This window comes from Acinonyx jubatus, chromosome C2 (assembly GCF_027475565.1).
Source record: "Acinonyx jubatus isolate Ajub_Pintada_27869175 chromosome C2, VMU_Ajub_asm_v1.0, whole genome shotgun sequence".
In the NCBI taxonomy this organism is placed as follows: Eukaryota; Metazoa; Chordata; class Mammalia; order Carnivora; family Felidae; genus Acinonyx; species Acinonyx jubatus.
This window is the reverse complement of record NC_069384.1, coordinates 3202620-3219351: the sequence shown is the minus strand read 5'-3', so window position 1 is coordinate 3219351 and position 16732 is coordinate 3202620. Positions and strand designations below refer to the sequence as shown.

Genomic DNA, 16732 nt, shown 5'->3' with positions numbered 1-16732 from the left:
TCTACAAAGAGCTCCTGCTGAATAACCGATGGGAAATCAATTCAAAGAGCGTGACTCTCCTGTGTGACATTAGAGTCCAACCAGGAGCCCCCAGGAGCCGTTTGGGGGAGTCAGGGTGGTCAGAACTGTGATCAGAACAGCACCGAGATGCCACCTGCCTTTCCCCCGTCACGTGCGCCTCGTCAGCGCGGAGCATCCAGGCATGGCACCAAAACCCACTGCTGGTCACCGCGCTCTGTACCCGGGCCCACTCACTGTCAAAACAGGACAGGTGTCCTTGATGGGGCAGAATGTATTGATTAATTTTATTAAGTCTTGACCACCGAATAAGCAGCTTTTAATATCTGTGTGAGAGGGGTGCCTGGGTGGCTCGGTCGGTTAAGCGTCCGACTTTGGCTCAGGTCACGATCTCCTGGTCTGTGAGTTCGAGCCCCGTGTCGGGCTCTGTGCTGACAGCTCAGAGCCTGGAGCCTGTTTCAGATTCTGTGTCTCCCTCTCTCTCTGACCCTCCCCCGTTCATGCTCTGTCTCTCTCTGTCTCAAAAATAAATAAACGTTAAAAAAAAATTCTTTAATATACATGTGAGGAAGGGGGGGGTGCCCTCCAAGTCCCTTTGGGGGCAGGGTCCCCCGCCCCAATTCAGTGATCACCTGGGGGAAAACTTTGATGGTTTGAGTTGACTTCCCCGCTGTGATCACCTGTGATCCCGTCCCAGTCTTTGGGGACTTTTCCGTGAGGCGAGTGGGGACGTTCACAGCTGTGGGTTTCTTACGCTGACTTATGAGGTGTATCAACACTTGTATGTGTATGTCAGAGGATGAATACTTTTCAGATGACCCAGTGGCCGTGTGACAAGATCATGTGTGGGCAACACATCCATTGGAAGTGCCAGAGAGAGCAATGGATTTCAGGCCAACGGCACAAAACGTTCGTCGATGTGGCGTCAGGCTCCCCTTGGTCACAGACCTCTCAGAAATGTCTACCTGTGGTTTTAGTGGGTTTTAGTGGAGTATCTATGTAAATACTCCTCCCGAGTCCAACTTCAGGCCAACTGCTCTGGGGAAATGCAAGTCTAAATTTCCCAATTCCTCATATTTAGGACATTTCTTACATTATAAACTTAACCTCTTGGCGTGCCTGGGTGGCTCAGTCGGCTGGGCACCAGACTCTTGGTTCCGGTTCAGGTCATGATCTCACAGTTTGTGAGATCCAGCCCTGCGTCGGGCTCTGTGCTGACAGCACGGAGCCTGCTTGGGATTCTTTCTCTCTCCCTCTCTCTCTGCCCCTCCCCTGCTCTTGAGTGCATGCACTCTCTCTTTTTCAAAATAAAATAAATAAAACTTAAAATTAAAAGCAAATTTTTTTGTACACCCGTGTTCATGGCAACATTATACACAATAGTCAGGGGTGAAGATAACCCGAGTGTCCATGGAATAAGCAAAATATAGAATATCCAGACGATGGAATACTATTCAGCCAAAGAAAGGAAGGAAATCCATACTGAAAACTATAGGTCAGGGATGAGAGAAATCGTAGAAGCCACAAAGATATAGAAAGACACACTGTGCTCGTGGATTGGAAGTTAGTATTGTTAAAGTGTCCACACTACCCAAAGCAATCTACACATTCGTGCCCCATCAGGTGCAAGCCCCTCCATATCCCAATAATATTTTTCATGGAAGAGAACAATCTTTTTTTTGAACAAATTATTGTATTTTATGTTTTTAATTTTTATCCATTTTTTTTTTGAGAGACAGAGACAGAGCACAAGCAGGGGTGAGGGAGAGAGAGAGAGAGAGAGAGAGAGAGAGAGAGACACAGAATCGAAGCAAGCTCCAGGCTCTGAGCTGTCCGCACAGAGCCCGACCTGGGACTTGAACCCACGAACCGCGAGATCATGACCTGAGCCAAAGTCGTACCCTTAGCCGACTGAGCCACCCAGGCACCTGGAGAACAAACAATCTTAAAATGTGTATGGAACCACAGATGCTCTTGAATAGCCAAAGAAATTTTGAGAAAGCGCAAACTGAAAGATATTATCCTGTCTGATTTCAAATTGTTGCAATGTTATACTAATCAAAATAGTATGGTAGTAGCATAAAAACAGACACACAGATCAGTAGAACAGAACAGAGAACCTAGAAATAAGATCGTGCCTATGAGATCAATTAATGTATGGCAAAGGAGACAAGAATACACACTGGGGAAAAGACAGTGTCTTCAATAAATGGTGCTGGGAAAGCTGGATGGTCACATGCAAGAAAGAAAGAAAGAAAGAAAGAAAGAAAGAAAGAAAGAAAGAAAGAAAGAAAGAAAAAGGAAGGAAGGAAGGAAGGAAGGAAGGAAGGAAGGAAGGAAGAGAAAGAAAGAAAAAAAGAAAGAAAGAAAGAAAGAAAGAAAGAAAGAAAGAGAGAAAGAAAGAAAAAGAAAGGAAGGAAGGAAGGAAGGAAGGAAGGAAGGAAGGGAAAGAAAAAAAGAAAGAAAGAAAGAGAGAAAGAAAGAAAAAAAGAAAGAAAGAAAGAAAGAAAAAGAAAGAAAGGAAGGAAGGAAGGAAGGAAGGAAAAGAAAGAAAGAAAGAAAGAAAGAAAGAAAGAAAGAAAGAAAGAAAGAAAGAAAGGAAGAGAAAGGAAGGAAGGAAGGAAGGAAGGAAGGAAGGGAAAGAAAGAAAGAAAAAAAGAAAGAAAGAAAGAAAGAAAGAAAGAAAGAAAGAGAAAGAAAGAAAGAAAAAGAAAGAAAGAAAAAGAAAGAAAGAAAGAAAGAAAGAAAGAAAGAAAGAAAGAAAGAAAGAAAGGAAGGAAGGAAGGAAGGAAGGAAGGAAGGAAGGAAGGAAGGGAAAGAAAGGAAAAAGAAAGAAAAGGACACGAAACCAGACCACTATCTTACACCCTGCACAAAAATTCACTAAAAACGAACTAAAGACTTGAATACAATCCCTGAAACCATGAAACTCCTAGAAGAAAACATAGGTGGTGACCTACTTGCCATCAGTCTTGGCAATAAATATTTGGATCTCACACCAAAAGCAAAAGCAAGGATAAACGGGTCGGGCGATATCAAACTACAAAACCTTCTGCACAGCAAAGGAAACCATCAATGAAATAAGAAGCCAACCCACTGAATGGGAGAAAATATTTGCAAGTCATATATCTGATAAGGGGTTAACACCCCAAAATATAGAAAGAACTCATAAGACACCATAACAAACAAACAAACAAAAACCCACACAATCTAGTTAAAAAATGGACAGATGATCTGAACATTTTTCTAAAGAAGACATACAAACACATGAAAAGTTGCTCGACATCATTAATAATCAGCGAAATGCAGGGGCGCCTGGGTGGCTCAGCCACTGAAGCGTCCAACTTCGGCTCAGGTCGTGATCTCGCGGTCTGTGAGTTCGAGCCCCGCGTAGGGCTGTGCTGACAGCTCGGAGCCTGGAGCCTGCTTCGGATCCTGTATCTCCCTCTCTCTCTGACCCTCCCCTGCTCATGGTCTGTCTAGCACTCAAAAATAAATGAACATTTGGGGCGCCTGGGTGGCTCAGTCGGTTAAGCGTCCGATTTCAGCTCAGGTCACGATCTCGCAGTCCGTGAGCTCGAGACCCGCGTCGGGCTCCATGCTGACTGCTCAGAGCCTGGAGCCTGCTTCGGATTCTGTGTCTCCCTCTCTCTCTGCCCCTTCCCTGCTCATGCTCTGTCTCTCTCTGTCTCAAAAATAAACATTAAAAGAAAAAAATAGTAAGAAAAAATTTTTTTAAAGAAGGCTGTCCTGTCCCGTGCTAGAACTCGGAGGAAACTTGAGTGAAGAAGCCAGAGGCCTTCGAGAAATGCCTACGTTGGATCACTCTTTGTAACAAACAACAAAGAGAGGCTCCTTTCTGCTTTTTGGTTCCATTTTGCAGGCCCCACGAAGGCTTTTGTGTTATTTGTTTTGTAATTTCAACGAGAAGCAGATTTTTGCAAAAATGACATCAGACGATGCCCCTTGACTATGAACCTAATTTAGAAAGCAGCCCTGGGGCGTCTGGGTGGCTCAGTCTGTTAAGTGTCCGACTACAGCTCAGGTCATGATCTCACAGGGTTCAAGCCCCGCGTCGGGCTCTTTGCTGACGGCTCGGAGCCTGGAGCCTGCTTCGGATTCTGGGTCTCTCTCTCTCTCTGCCCCTCCCCTGCTCTTACTCTATCTGTCTGTCTGTTTCTCAAAAATGAATAAACATAAAAAAAAGAAAAGAAAAGAAAAAGCGGCCCAAGCGTAGGGGGCATTGAAGCCGTCTCAGGGAGGCACTGGTTGCAGGAAAGCATCAGGGTCGCTCTGGATGAGCAGGCCAGCTCTAGTCTGGCTCCGAGGAGAAAAGCCCAGCCCTCCCGGGAGCGGGCTCCAGGCCGTCAGCTTTCTGAGGTTTGGGCAGCCGCCGCGACGTGACCCCGAGGCCACCAGGAAGATACAACTGTTGTGAAATAGGAGACACGGGAGGGGCGTCTGGACGTGGACGGGATGGCTGCGAGGCAGGTGGCAGGGACGGACACAGGCTCTTCACTGGCTGGGGCCCGGGGCGGTGTGTGGGAGGACTGGCCTGGCTGGCACCGCGGGCGAGCAGGCCTTGCCAGACGTGAGCCCTGGAGGCCAGGGCCCAGCACCGCTCCTGTCTGGAGCGCGCCCTCCGCAGACATTTTCCCGGGGAGCAGATTGGAAGTTCCTGACCTGACACCTTGATCTTGGGCGGCTGGCCTGCAGAACGACCAGAGGATGCATTTCTGTTGTTTCAGCGGCCGTGTTTGTGGCAGTCCGTCACAGCTGCCCTCCCAAGGCCCTGTGCCAGGCATAGGGAGACGGAATAAGCAGGAAGGATCCCTGGGTGTCTCCGGTGGGAGGCTGCATCCTGTGGAGCTCAGCCTCTGGCTTATCTGCTTCTAGCTTTTCTTTTCTTTTCAATAATTTTTTTTTTAAGTTTATTTACTTATTCTTAAGAGAGAGAGAGTGTGAATGGGGCAGGGGCAGAGAGAGGACGGAAAGCCTCACGCAGGGTCTGTGCTGTCAGCACAGAGCCCGATGGGCTCGAACTCACAAACTGAAAGATCATGACCTGAGCTGAAGGCAGATGCTTAACCGACTGAGCCACCCAGATGCACCCCCCCCCTTCTAGCTTTTAGTTTTTTAATTGTTTTTTAAAAATATATTTATGTATTTTGAGAGAGACAGAGGGAGTGAGCAGGGGAGGGGCAGAGAGAGGGGGGAGAGAATCCCACGTGGGCTCCGTGCTGTGGGCAGAGCCCACGTGGGCTTGAAGTCACGAAACCGTGACATCATGACCCGAGCTGAAATCAAGAGTCAGATACTTAACTGGCTGAGCCACCCAGACGTTCCCTTGTCCTCGCTTTTCATTGCCTTTGTGCTGTTCTGCAGTCCCAGTTGCTGAGGGTAGACGACGACGGACACGGCTTTTGCCCGTGGACACGAAAGCGATGGAGTGGTGGGGGCGACCCTCACCCCGTGCTCCCCTCCCGAGGCAGTTCTGCGCAATTTGCAGATCCGTTCCGATATTCCTGACCCATCAATGTGTCCGTCCTTCACGCCTTCCTGTGAGCTGGTTGTCCTGTCTCACCAGTTCCCTCGTTCAGTAAAGCGTTTGGCACATGCTGATGGTGTGTGTGCGTGAGACTCACGATTCCTTCTTCGGCCAACATCACTTTTTTATTTTTTAAAACACCGATCGGCCCCAAATCTGGCTGTGGCTGCCACTTCCCTGGGACGTTTTGCTGGGATCCTTGAGGGGGACGTGTTGGTGGTGAGGACAGTGACGCCTAACCTTTTAGGACCTCATCGTTGGAATTGTTCTCTTGAGAAAAACCAAAGCTTAGGAACAAACGTCTGTGGGTCCCGTTCCCCCCCCCCCCACAGCATCCTGGCCTGAGCTCTTCACGGGCTCCTCTCAGCTTGGGCACCCCACTTTCCGGAGGCAGCCTTGACTCCTCCTCTGTGTGATCCTCTGAGAGGCACTGCTGTCCCCACTGAAGACAGAGGTAAATGATCTCGGGGAATGAAACAGCCTCCTTGGAATCCACATGGTAAGTGGCAAAGCCAGGCTATCCACCCTGGACTTGGGGCTGTGAGCCCTGGGCTCTTTTGAGCAGCCTCTCACATGCCCCAGGCATCCTCTCCTCTGTTCATCTCTCGTGTGATCTCCTTCCCCTGAGCGTGGGCAGGGCCTGCCACTTGCTTTGAACCAATAACCTACAGCACAGGTGATGGGATGTCACCTCTGGGATCACTGTCTCCAAGAATGCAAATTCTGTCTTCCTAGCAGACTCTATTCCTTGCTGGCTTTGATGACCCAAGCTGCCGGGTCCTGATTTCCTTCATGAAGACGTCCAAGTGGCAAGAAACCAAAGGTGACCTCCAGCCAAAAGCCAGCAAGGAGCCGAGACCCTCAGTCCATCTGCCCACCAGGAACTGAATCCCGACAACAACCATGTGAACCAGGAAACAGATCCGTCCCCAGTCGAGCCGTCAAATGAGACCGCAGTCCTAGCGGGCCCAGTCAAGTCATGTCTGGATTCCTGACCCGCAGAGATTGTGAGATGATAAATGTGTGCTGTTTGTAGCCACTGAGTTTTGTGACGATCTGTTACAAAGCAACAGATTTCCAATACATCTTGTCCCAGAAACATTCCTTCAAGCATTCCGTCAATATCGATTTGCCAAGCACCAGTCTAGGTGCTCAGCACGCATCGGTGACCAAAACAGAGTAAAATTCTTGCTCTTCTGAAGTATACCTTCTAGAGTTTGTATATACGTGTGGGTGGAGTGTGTGTTGAACCGTAGACACAGTGAATGAGTTGCATAGTTAATACAGTTACACAGTACGTTGCATGTAGCTACACAAGTGTGCTGGAGAAGGAAGCCGGGCGGGGTGGGTAGGGAGGGAGCTGGGCGTTCGCACTTTTAAACTTCTCATGAGAAAGGGATTTTGAGAAATGCTTCAGGGAGGTGAGGGAGAAAGCCAAGCAGATATCTTTGGAAAGAGCTTAGGGCGGAGGCAACAGCCCAAATGCCCAGAGGCTGAATCAGGCCGGGGAGTGAGAGGAACAGCTGGGGTGAAGGGGAGGGTGAAGGGAGCTGAGGTCAGAGGTGCAGGGAGAGAGGACTGTGTCGACCCCCTTGGGCTCCTGTAAGGACTCGCTTTTACTCTGGATCTGATGGAGCTGTTGGAGGGGTGGAGTGGAGCGGAGCAGTGATGTGATCTGACTTACTTATTTTGAGACAGAGGGAGGCGGGGAGGGAATCCCAAGCAGGCTCCAAACCATCAGCACAGAGCCTGACGCGGGGCTCAATCCCACCTACTGTGAGATCACGACCTGAGCCAAAACCAAGAGGCGGACGCTTAACCGACTGGGCCCCCCAGGCGCCCACCCCTGATTTATAAAGGCTCGTCCCCATGGCCGCATCCCATCATTGCTGGTGACCTCCCGCCCCTGCCCGCCCATGCGAACCCAGGCAGCTCAGACAGCTCACACTGGCCGCCTTAATAAGCCAGAGACTTGCCCGTGTTTCTGAGTGGCTTTGGAGCTCGTGTGTCCTACCGGTGTCTCCAGATCCCGGCCCTTCCATAAGGACAGCTCAAGCCCTGCCCCCCCCCCCCCCAGCCTGAACCTCACACCCCCATGCGACGCAGCGGGTACCTCTGTGCCCTCGTAGCGTTGCTGTTTGCTTTCCACACCGGACCACGGGTTCTGCCCGGCAGGGCCCGAGTCTTGCCTCTCTCCTACGTGTCCCCACCGAGCCTGGACACCGCTTCGGCAGGCTGGCCGGCACCTTGGCACGGTTCTTTCTGCCTTTCCGTGTGGCTTTTCTCAAAGCACTGCTCCACCCCCCTGACCACCCCCACCTACCGCGTCCTGCTCCCCACCGCCTCCCGGTATGACGGCACCTGCTGTCACCCGCAGGTTTCGCTCTTTCTTTGAGAGCAGGGAGAGGGAGGTGCCGAGGGAGAGGGAGGGAATCTTAAGCAGTCTCCACATCCAGCGGTGAGCTCGAAGCGGGGCTCGATCTCGAGGCTGCGAGGTCATGATCTGAGCTAAAATCGAGTCGGATGCTCTACCGACTGAGCCACCCAGGCGCCCCAGTCACGTGACTACTTCCGCGAGCAATTACAGGTGGTTTTTCATTTCACACCCTTAAACATGGTCCTTGGTAATAGTAACAAATGTTGGTATTTGTTACTAATATCTGTTACTGTTACTGAATAATAGTAACAAACCTGTAGAAAAAACATGGAGGGGCACCTGGCTGGCTCAGTTCCTGATGATTCCAACGCTTCATGTTTGCTCAGGTCATGATCGCAAGGTCTGTGAGTTCGAGCCCGTGTCGGGCTCTGTGCTGACAGCTTGGAGCCTGGAGCCTCCTTTGGATTCTGTCTCCCTTTCTCTCTCTACCCCTCCCCTACTCGCACTCTGTCTCTCTCTCTCTCAAAAATAAATAAAAAACATTAAGAAAAAAAAAAAGAAAAAAGTTGAGGGGCTCCTGGGTGGCTCAGTCGGTTAAGCATTCAACTCTTGTTTTTGGCTCAGGTCACCATCTCGTGGTTTCTCGAGTTCGAGCCCCACATTGGGCTCTGTGCGGACAACGTGGAACCTGCTTGAGATTCTCCCTCTCTCTCTCTGCCCCTCTCCTGCTCGCACTGTCTTTCTCAAAAATAAATAATAAATTTAAAAAAAAGAAAAAAAAAAGGAAAAATAGCCGGAATGGCCACTTACCTGCGAATGTTCGTTTGGAAACCACCTGGCCCTCAACATTAGGGTGGAAGCCGTGGGTGGAGGCGAAGGGAAGGAAGGAAGTTTTGTCCCCCAAAGCCCCAGGCCTGATTTTATTCTGCCTGAAGAGTCCTCTCCCACTCCCAAATGTGTGAGCCACAAGGCCACAGAAACTGGAGGTGATCACTGATGGCGCTCCCAGCTCTTGTCGTATTTTCCCTGGAGATAGCGCAGCGAGAGGAGGAAAGGCCTGCAGATCAAGGGGGTACAGGTGAAAAGGCCCGGGCACAGAGGCCAGATGGTGGGTGGGCCTGGCCTGGGCCTCGTGGACGTTGTGACTGGTATGGGCTCTCACGTGACCCCCACACACCCAGCTCCTCCCTCCAGGTCCCGGGACCCCTGCTGAGCTTGTCTGCCAGGGGGTGGGGGCAGGTGGGGAGAAAGGCCGGCCCCTCCCTGGCCCCGGGCGCCCACCCATTGCACGGGCTCCTCCGCTGGATCAAGGTGACTCTCACCTTCACCAACCAGGGGAAGCGCGTCTCTCCAAGTTCCCCCCTGCCCTACGTCAGTTGGTGGATCTGACAGCAAACGGATTTATAGACATTATGTAACACTGTATTTTTTCTGTGTAGATTCTTCAGAAAGCGAACTTGGCATTTTAGATCTTATTCAAATATTTGTGGAAACATTAGACAAGTGTTTTGAAAATGGGAGCTGGATTTCATTTTCCACGTGGACGAAGCTCACAGTATTCTTTTTATTATTTATTTTGAGAGACAGAAAGCGCGCATGGGAGAGGCAGAGATGGAGGGAGGGAGAATCCCAGGCAGGCCTTGTACCATCGCCGTGTGGAGCCCAATGTGGGCCTCAAACCCAAGAACCGGGAGATCATGACCTGGGCTGAAATGAAGAGTCGGCTGCTTAACCCATGTGCCCCAAGCCACGCAGGTGCCACAAGGTCCACAATATCGTTGCAGAAATGGTGGCTGGGGGAATGGGATTGGAGACCAATGTCCGGGACTTAGAGGGAAGCACACAGCACTCTGGCCAGCGGGCGCTCCAGCCCGTGCTGTATCAGCCGCACAGAACAGGAGTCTTCCCGAGACCCCAAGAAATACTAACTAACATTGGTGACATCAGGATAAAAGTGTCAAACCTGCCTAAATTTTTTTTTTTTGAGAGAGAGACAGAGGCATGAGTGGGGGAGGGGCAGAGAGAGAAAGACAGAATCGGAAGAGGTTCCAGGCTGAGCTGGCAGCACAACTCTGAACCAGGCACCCCAAACTTGCCTTTTAAATTAAAAATTAAAAAGGTCACTCCCAGGTAAACTCGGGGGTGGGGGGTGGGGGGAGTCATCTAACTTTACCGTGCTCTTGGATTGAAGCCAAGATACTGTACGGAAGTTGTGTCAGATCCGTAGGGGAGTTCAATGTCGTTTTTCTTGCTCAGTGGCTTTGAAGAAATTGGGTAGCTCCTGTGTGGTATTTCTCTTTCTTAGGGCCACCTAAGGCATGCCTCTAGGTATTGGCTACAGTATTTCAGTGTTTGAGGCGTTTCCTTACATTACATACAATCCAAAATGTTGCTGTTTTGTAGGGACCACAAGCGCAGCCTTCCATGATTCCTTCTTTGTCACGATTGTTATTTAAAGAACCAAATGTGCAGTGCATGAAAACATTATGACCTTTCCTTCTTAGTTTAAATAAACTCCAGGGTAACTAAAAACAAAACCACGAGGAGAACACAAAGTTTCGGACCGGGACCGGGACCGGGACCGGGCCCAGGACGAGGGGGAGGGGGAAGGGAGAGGCCAGGGCTAGTCTGGCGGCTGGTGGGACCGGCACAGCCGCACAGGCCTGCGCCCAGCCGGGCCCACGTGGTGTGAAGTTCTTCCTGCCCCTGTCCTCAAGTCCTCGGTGACTGCTGGGCGAGGAACCTTGCGTTTCCGCTCTGCATTGGGCCCCGCACACTGCCTAGCTGGTCCGGGGTCCCCTCGCCGGCCGCCCTGCGGCGCGGGCCCGGCCACAACCCTCTCTCCGTAAAACGCGGTCCCACCGAGCCACACGGCATTTGGCCCGGGGCCGCGCGCCGTTAGCGGTGCCCGGGCCCAGGCGCCCTCCAGCCACACGTTCGCAGCCCGGGGCTGGCGTGCTCCCCGGGCAGCGCGGGCGCCGGTGCGCGGCCCTGCTCCGAGCCGGGTCTGGGTGGGCACGGCGCTCCCCGCTCGCCGGGACTGTTTCCGCAACAATGAACCCCCCGGCCTGCAAGCGGGCAGGAGCTGCCCTTCCGCCCGCGGGGTCTGCGGGCGCCCCGCACCCGACCCCGAAAGCCCACCCCCAACACACACAACTTTCGTGTCCCCCTAAGGGAGGCCACTTCACTCGCACTCCGGCCTGCGCGGGTCGCCCGGGGCGGCGGGGGGGGGGGGGGGGAAACAGGTGGACCCAAGGCGGAACGCGGGAGCAGAAGGGGGCCCCGTCCCCGGGGCAGCGCCCGCGCCCGCGTCCACCCGGGCACCGCACACAAAGGGGCGCGCGCAGGGTGCCCGGCGGCGGGGGCCCACCTGCCGCGGGTCGCGCCCGGAGCGGCCCGCGCCTCCTCCCGCGATGGTTCGGCCCGCCCTCCCCACGGCACTGCGGCGGATGGTTCCGCCCACCCCAGCCCGCTCCACACACCTCGCTCCTCCCGACGGCCGGCGGAGGGGGCGTGGCGTGCGCGCGCGCCGGGCCACGCCCCTCGATGCATAGTCATGAGGCGGCGCTCTGGGCCCGCGCGGCGGGGCGGGCCGCTCCTCGCTCGCCGGCGCGCCCTGCTGCGGGGCGGGGCCCGGCGCGGGCGCGAGGCGGGGGCGGGGCCGGCCGCCGCCCGCCCCCGCCTCGCTCCCCGCCCCCGGTGCGCGGGCCCCGCCCCGCGCCGCTGCCGCGCAGGGGCGGGGCGGGGCCCGGGTGCGGCAGGCCCCGCCCCCTCCCTGAATATTGATGCGGCGCGCGTCGGCGTCGCCCTCCTCCCATTGAGCGAGGCTGTGTCGCGTGGCCCAGCGTCGGCGTGACGGTTGGACGCGGGCGCGGCACTGCGGGTCCCGATTGCTGCAGCCGCTTGTCAGTGTGATGAAGATTGGCACCCAGGTAAGCTGTCACTCAACCGCTCCGCCGCCGCCGCCGCTCCGCCGCCCCGTCCCTATCAATCACGCCGGCCCGCAGGCGCCACGGCCGCCGCCCCGCCGCCGCCGCCCGGGTCTGCGCGGGCCGCCGCCGCCCGGGAGGGCCGCGCCGGACCCGCCGCCCGGGGCAGGGGGCGGGGAGGGGGCGCGGGTGGGGGAGGGGAGCCGAGGCCGCGGGGAGGGGCGCTGCCCGCCGGGCCGGCGCGGGGGCGCGCCCCGCTTGTTTTTCGGTGTGGGTTGAGGGACGCGGAAATTTCTGGAAGGCGCCGCCGGTGCCGCGCGGGGCCCGCTGCGAGGCGCGCGCTCCTAACCGTCCCTCTCGGAGCGCGGCGCGCGCCCCTGCGCGGGCGGGGGCGCGGGGGCGCGCGGGGGCGGGGCCGGCGGCGGGGGGGGCGCGGGGGCGCGCGCGGGGCGGGGTGGGGGCGGGGGAGGGCGGCCGGGGGCGCGCTCGCGGGGCCGGAATGGGGGCGCGCGCCCCGCGCTCGGTGCCGCGGCCACCGGGGGTGCTGGGCGGGGCCGGCGGCGGGGGGTGGCGGTGGGGGCGCCCGCAGGGAGCGGCGCCGGGGTGCGAGGGGCGGGGGCGCCGAGCCCCCTGGAGCCCCCTGGAGCCCCCTGGAGGCGGACGTCGGGGGCGGCCGGGGCGGGCTCCCTCCTGCCCCAGGGCAGGGTGCTCCAGATGTGTGGCTGGTAGTGGTCGGACGGGGGGAAGTGGATGCCTGGAGGTGCGGGGCACGGTGAGGCCGCTCTCTGGCGCTCACATTCCTTCAGCCAGAGATCGTGAGTCACTCGAGAGGAATTAGGAAAAGTTGAGTCTGCCTTATTTCATCGCCGTGGCTGTTGGAGTGCCCCGTTCTGTCGGTGGTCCCCAGACCCCACCAGTGCGGCCCGCGTGCGTGCTGTCGCGTCTGGAGCCGGCTCCGCGTGGCTGGGGGGCGGGGGGGAACCTGTGCACTAGCACACGTGCGTCTGTGGCTTGGATCGCAGACTCGAAAGCACCGGGAGGTGGTCGGCGTGGATAAGGGGAAAGTAGTTACTTGCACTGTAAGAGTTCGCTTTTTGTAACAGCAACTGGGTTTTGTTTTTTCCCCCCCCTTAGGAAGGGAGTACGTTCCACTTCGGGGTGAATAAAATCCTGAGTTTTAGTTGGGCGTGAGTTTATGATTTTTTTCTGGCGTATTCTGAAAAAGGAAATATTTAATACATTTATGTAACACATCCTCTTTGGCAAATTATATAATGCTTTGTATGGTACATTCTAAATATTCCCAGGGATAATTGAAGCGAAAGGGAACCGTTTGCCAGTGCAGTGATCGGTGATGCACTCAAAGGTAGTTGTGGGCATATTATTTGGAGGGTGGCCGCCGGCCTCAAATCTGCCTTTCATGTCTTTAGTGTATTGAGGTGGAGAGCGATCTGGGGATCATCTAGAATATTTGATTGAGGCCACAGTGCACCATTGCAGGACGTCACTTAACCGGGTGCATTCTTAGGCAGAAGTAGGATGCTTCCCGCTTCAGAGATTTAAAAGTGGAAATTGGAATTGATGAGATGTGTGGGTGAAAACGGACTTGAGAGATTAACATTCAGCGTTTAAGATTTCAGTGTCAGCGGGTTGCGTGGTTAAGGATAGGAATACGGACACATTTTGTTGGATCTTGACCACTGGTTTCCACACATTTGCATTTCTGTGTAGCACATTGTAACTTTCCCCGAAAGTAACAACATTAAGAACTCTGCATTTGAATAGTAACATTGTAGCTGTGACTTTCACTTTTGTTGCAAATTGTTGAAGCATTTGAAACTGTTGAGAAGAAACCCTGAAGCCACTGGGGGGGGGGGAATGTGCCCTGGGGCCTTTTCTGGGCTTCCCCCCCGGGCTCCTCCTAGAGAAAAGAGGACCCAGAACGGAGCCCATATATCATATTGAAATAGTTACCAAGATATTGAACCAAATTGATGCTTGACTTGCTGATGTGCCCTTCGTTGCCTCACTTAGTACCAGGTGGGGCCCCGGCGTTAGTGACTTTCGGAGTAGTCTGGCATTTCTGTAGCAATTCTGGTGCTTTGTGAGCATATCTGTAGTTTCTGTTGGTGGAAAAGACACAGGTGGTGCTAAAACCCCAGGATTTCTTGTCTCTCTTCGTAATTGAGCGGGGGCTAAATTTCAGGCGGAGGGTACTGCAAACGAAGATGTGATGCATTTTCTCACTCAGGTTCACAGACCAAGGTCAGAACCGGTGCACTAGAAGTCAGTTTACCCTAGGCCCACCCATAGTAGGACTACGTACGTGTCCTTGTTTTCCTTCCTGAAGTGGCTGCACTGTTGGCGAAGGGGATGGGGAAGTAAGGGTGCGGGAAGGGGACGCCAGGCTTAGCCGTCTGGGGGCGGGGGGGGGGGCATCCTACGGGCCAGGAGCTGCAGCAGCCACGTGGGGAGTGCCGTCTACACGGGTTGTGAGGGCTCGCAACTGTGATAAGTTACCGTTTTGTCTCGGACGGTGGAAGCACCGTGTAGGGAGAGTTCAGCCTGGAAATTGTTAGAATCAACGCTGAAGGGCCGGGAAGCCTGGCCGTTTGCTGGAAAGGCCTGGCTGCAAAGCCGGGAACTTGAGGCCGCCCCTGCCATAGCAACAGCCGCCCCTTGTGGCGTGTCCGCCCCACCGCTGTTTCTGGAAAGTTCGTGCACAGAAGGCTGTGTGGTGTCACGGCAAATGTGCTGTCTGACAAGGTAGTTGGAAACCAGTGGCTCCAAAGCTCGGTGGTTCTGTGGGAGGTGGGGGCAGGCGTTGAGGGGACACAACAGCTTCCTTCTGTGCTGGATTCTGTAGGGAGAAGGTTCTACGGTGTTTTCAAAAATCTTGAAAGCAACTGAGCTCCCAGGTTGCACGCCTGAGAGTCTGGGAGTAAAATTTTGCACTCATCTTAGGGTTGCGAGTCTTCCCTTTAAATGATAGGACCCAGCCGTCCGCCAGGTCAGCCGCCACGGCCTGCCCTGCCTTCTCTGCCTGCACGGTCAGCTGCTCAGCACGGGGCGCTGGTGCGTCTGGGGGGAGGGTGTGATTCCCCGTCACCCGGCAGGCATGTGCCCTCTGGGCCCTCTGTGGCCAAACGAGCACCCCTGTGCAGGTGAGAGGCCGCAGGGCACGCTCACTGCAGGTGCTGTAATTGTTTGCCAGCTGTGACTGATCCAGAATGAGTGGCTGCTTTGGTCGGGTCCCCAGGTGGCAGGGACCGGGCTGCCCCCAAGCCCAGGGGGCTTAGGGGGTTACACAGGAATAAGGAAAAGAGGAATCTGGCGGGACCCCAGGAAGCGCTAGTGCTGGGCTTTCGGGCTCACAGAAGTACAGCTTGAACTCTGGGCGCGAGTCTGGGCCTTTCTCGGTTCAGCTAGACTGTCGCTCCCCACTGTCTGCCGGCCCTGCACACCGTTGATTGCAAGTTCTCTCCCCACAGCCTACCCGCCTCGTGCTCTTCCTGTTCCCCAGGGTACATGGGGACATGGGGAGAGTGACCGAGCTCTTTCCCTCTGCCACCTTGCAGGCGCTGCCCCACGGGCTGGGTGCTGCCCACCCCCCCCATCCTCCCCCATCCTCCCCCCCCCCCCCCCCCCCCCCCCCCCCCCCCCCCCCCCCCCCCCCCCCCGTCCTTGGGAGGGCTGGGCTCTTGCCTTCCCACAACTGCAGTGGGGCCAGGTCCCTCTAAAGGGACCATGAGCTGGTAGGTACTGTGATGCAGATTCCACCCAGAACAGTCTGGCCAGACTTTTGCAAAAATAATTGCCTTAATGAGAGCTTGGTAAGTTCTCAATATACCTTGTTTTATGTTGTTTGAGATAGTTGATCGAGGTTTTTTTTTTTTTTTTTTTTTTTTTGCATTAAAAAATTTACAAATTTAGCTTTGCATGTTTAAAAATTTTTTAAAATATTTATTTTTGAGAAAAAGGGAGAGACAGAGTACGAGTGGAGAGGGAGATCCAGAATCTGAAGCAGGTTCCAGGCTCTGAGCTGTCAGCACAGAGCCCCATGTGGGGCTTGAACCCACAAACCCGGGAGATCATGACCTGAGCCGAAGTCGGACGCTTAACAGACTGATCCCCACCCCCAGGCGCCCAGCTTTGTGTTCTTCTAAAGTGTGTGTTTATGGATACCTCCCCCCAACCCCCCAGGATGTACTTTGGCAGAATTTCTTGCAGCACAAGCACAGACACTTCTGTTACACTGCGGGACCGTTGACCCTCGGGGCCGGACACTTCTGTATCGTGGAGGCTGTCCTGTGCACTGTAGGCTGTCAGCAGCATTCCTGGTCTCTACACACTGGATGCCACTGGGACCCCCACTCCCAGCTGTGACAACCAAAAATGTCTGCAGATATTGCCAATGTCACAAAAGTCACAAATATGGACAGAAGTCACCCCTGGGTGAGAACTGATCTAAAACGGCATTCCCCAAAATGTATATTGTGGAACTTGAGTTTAATGGGCTGTGTGTCCATTTTCATGTATTAGTTATTTTGTGGTTGAGTTTTTGTCGGCATTATTATGTATGTTTCTACCTATATAACTCACATATTTTTCACTTAAAATATTTAGCTAACATCTTCACACAGTTTTGTGATTCTGGTTTTTTTCTTTGAAGTTTATTTACTTTGATAGCAGGGGAGGGGCAAAGAGAGAGGGAGAGAGAGAATCCCAAGCAGGCTCCAGGCTGCCGGCATAGAACCCGACTTGGGGCTCGGACTCATGACCCGTGAGATCATGACCTGATTTAAAATCCCGGGTGGGACACTTAACCCACTGAGCCACCCAGGAGCCCCCAATTCTCTC

The 16732-nt window shown here is 54.4% G+C and overlaps 1 protein-coding gene across 4 annotated transcripts in view; it reads left to right on the top strand.

Moving 5' to 3' along the window:
• Positions 1–11726: 11726 nt before the first annotated feature.
• The window catches only part of PKNOX1 (PBX/knotted 1 homeobox 1), a 57492-nt gene continuing 52486 nt past the window's right edge, over positions 11727–16732 (top strand). For 2 of the 4 annotated variants that reach the window (XR_008297499.1, XM_053220511.1), the window contains exon 1: positions 11734–11875. The gene's annotated coding sequence lies outside the window, so the exon portion shown is untranslated. Of the gene's footprint in view, positions 11876–16732 lie in introns of all 4 variants that reach the window. The other 2 variants (XM_053220513.1, XM_053220514.1) reach the window with 2 other exon arrangements.